The 3,584-nt window shown below is 35.9% G+C and overlaps 1 pseudogene; it reads left to right on the top strand.

Annotated features, from left to right (window-relative positions):
• The first annotated feature begins 888 nt into the window (after nt 1–888).
• Nucleotides 889–2,181, top strand: LOC102731607 (small ribosomal subunit protein eS12-like; annotated as a pseudogene).
• Nucleotides 2,182–3,584: the final 1,403 nt, after the last annotated feature.

The raw sequence follows: 3,584 nt of genomic DNA on the forward strand, positions 1-3,584 counted from the left end.
AAGAGATATGTGCACCCTCTGCTCATGGCAGCATTACTTATAATAGACAAGATATGGAAAACACCTTAGTGTCTGTCAGTAGCTGAATAACTAAAGAAAATATGTTATGTATATACAATAGAGTATTACAGAGCCATAAAAAAGAATGAAGTCTTACTTTGCAACAATATAGGTGGACCTAGAGGGTATTATGCTAAATTAAATAAGAAAAAGAAATATACTGTATGATTCATGAATATGCACAATCTAAAAGGCAAATGAAAAAACAGAAACAGTCTGTTTGTTTGCATGAGTCACTGCCCATTCTGGGAAGGACTCCTCCTATTGACACCTTTGGCTCAAGGATTCAAAATTAACCAAGTAGAACCTTCCCTGGAAATGTGCTATAATTTAAGATACTTCCTACTCTTTCCTTCCTTTTGTCCTACCTTCCAAGGTGTAAAATATGCATCATTTTCTGAAGTCCTCACCTGCTTTCTTCCCCTAAAATATCTTGTACATACTACCAAACTTAGTGTCTGCTTCTTGGCTGACCTGAACAAATGTAAATGGTACCAAGAGTTGTCTAAAAACATATTAAAAGGGGATTTTTGACTGGCTCACTCATTGCTGGAAAGGCAAAAACTACATTATTCTGTGTAATGGAACAAAGACAATCAGTCACATAAGATGGCAGCCATTTGCAAAAGGTCTTACTTATAATGATATGGGAAAATGGCAGATGCAGGGGAAATATAGGTGTGATGTTCAGAAATTTGTAAAATACCAGAGGGGGGGAATTTGTAGAGTGTCTACAAAGATACTGGAGTTGACTGGTTACTATTTAGTTGTATCAAAGTCCTTTAGAGAGATAAGATGAAACTAAGGGTTCCTGACAAACACTTCAAGATGAAGTGCAAGAATCAGAGCACTTCTTTGGTAAGTTACAAAGGGACCATTTATCTCCTTCATTAGAAGAGCAGTCACAATTGAGCAACAATTTGAAAAGGCAATAATGTCACAGAGCTACAGACATTTGAATGTTCAGCAATATAGATATGTCATGCTATCTTTAGGATCTCGGACCCTGAAATACGGGATAAGGACATCTGAACTGATATACATGAGGACACTGGCTCTGCAAGGCAATACATGCCCCATTAAAAGATGGTGTATGTCCTCCCTTACTGTGGATTATAATTAGGATTAAATACTATCATAATTCCAATGGACATTTACTGGGCTTGGGAAAGGAGAAAAACTATATATTGAAGAAGTTGCAAAAATAAGCTGGCAGAGAAATACCCCTGGGATTGGTTGATCAAGACAGCTGAATACCAGACTGGGTGAGAAATAATTCATTGATGTGGGGGCACTTTCTAAGGACATGGAATTTAACAAAGATTGAAAACCTGTCACAGTTAGCAACAGAATAAAGATCGTCTAATGCTGAGGAAGACATTGATCCTGGAGGTGTAATGGACATTTATGCTACTTTGTAAGAGGTGGTAAAGATTGCTCTTGTCCATGATGGCCTAGCACATGGAATTTACAAAGCTACCCAAGCTTTAGACAAGTGTCAAGCCCATTTTTGTGTGCTTGCATCCATCTCTAATGAGCCTATGTATGCCAAATTGGTGGAGGCCCTTTGTGCTGAACACCGAAACAACTTCATCAAGGTTGATAACAAGAAACTAGGGGAATAAATAGGCTTCTGTAAAACTGACAGAGGGAAAATGCTGAAAGTGGTTGGTTGCAATTGTGTGGTAGTCAAGGACGATGGCAAAGAGTCTCAAGCCAAGGTCACCATTGAGAAATACTTCAAGTTCAAGAAATGAACAAATAAAAAACACATGGCTTTTATTCAGTAGAAGGAGGCAGGGAAGGGAGCAGGAGAGAAGGGGGAGGAAGAGGAAAAGCAGCAGCAGCTGCCTGTGGAGTCACATAACTAGGGAAACATTTCAGTATACAGCCAATGTAAATATCTCACTGGAGACCTGACAGCCTGGCTCCAAGTGGTACTGTGGGTATCTTAGTAAGAGACTATTAGAAAAGAATTGTAGGATTTGGGTTTGTGTTTAGTAGTTTCATTTTTTGTAGCATTTAAGAAAGTGAGACTTGCTTTATTTAAATGTTATAAGGAAGTACAGGTATTTATATGATTAGTTTTTAACAAATCTATCTAGAAAAAGACTAGGTCTAAGCCAAAGCTCTGTTTGGTAAAGAAACCACAGTCACTTACGTTAGCCAGGATAGAAGTATGTTTGGCCATTTTTGTGTTTCAGACAATGTTCGTGTTTTATCTATATTCAGGTATAATTTCAGAATGATCTTGTTTTTGTCTTGATTCACCATGGTCACAGAGCAGCCTTGTTTAATGTCGATATTCTGTGAATTAATTTTTTATGTTCAACCTAGAACATAAGACCTAGCTGAGCATACTAGGCTACTTCCTACATGTCAGTGCTGCCTTTCTCTTTCTCAGTAGTACTTGTATTTGAAAGCAAATAATTTAAAATAAATATGCATACAGAAATACATTTGGGTATGCATTGGCTAACTCAACTACTTTTAATTTCAGTGAAAATTTTAAGTTGAATAATGACAATATTGTAATACCTTTTTTTTCTGAGTTCTGTCAAACCTCCTCCCACAGCATATTAGTGCTATTTTTGGATCTACTTTTTGTTATTCATAAAATATATGGTACCAGATAACACAATTACCTATTGTTGCAGTAGAAGTTTTTATAAACAAAATAAACTACTGTATTTTTACATTTGCCTTCCTTTATTTAAAATCACTTAGAAAAATATTTTAAATTGTGTTTCTAAAATATGTTTCAATTTTTTACAGCTTGTAGATAAAGGCAACAAATATAAAATAACTCAGATAAAGTAATGCTAAAAACTTTAATAAATTAAAAATAATATATACTTGAAGGTCTTCTTTCAGATGACTCTGGGGATAAGAGTAATTGAATAGTCTGCAATCTAATGGAATCAATAAAACAAAATATATACATAAAAAAAGACCTCCCAAAGCTAAAGAAAAAGAAAGGCTAAAAGTATGAAATGAGTGCAATAAATAAGTTTAGGAGAGAAAGAAAACCCATTCCCATGACTCAAAGAGATTTCTTTCTGAGATGAAATTTGAGCTAGGATCTGGAGATTTGGATAGGTTGAGAAAGAAGAGCACATCACTAAATGGCATGTATTATGTGCTTGATACCCTACACACTTTATATAATTCAATCCTACCACAAGCCAATTAACTGAGGCCCAGACAATTTAAGTAAACAGGCATCTTTCACACAGCTACCTATTTGCAGAGTCCTTATCTAGACCCAGATATTGACCCTCAAATCCGTATTCTTTCCATCATTCAGAGTTGGGAAATACATCTAGAGACAGGCATGTGAGAATAACGAAATTGAGGGAAGGGATGAGATAAACAGGATTAAAGCATCCAGGGTTTGTCCAAAATATTTTCACAGGATCATATGGTTGGTTTGAGAGGAAAAGGCTAGAAGAAAACAAAAGATAAATGGAAGATAAGGCTATAATGGGTGAACTCGCCTTAGGCATTATTGAGAACAATTGATG

Source organism: Leptonychotes weddellii, chromosome 2, assembly GCF_054177405.1.
Source record: "Leptonychotes weddellii isolate Sample4059 chromosome 2, ASM5417740v2, whole genome shotgun sequence".
Classification (NCBI taxonomy): Eukaryota; Metazoa; Chordata; class Mammalia; order Carnivora; family Phocidae; genus Leptonychotes; species Leptonychotes weddellii.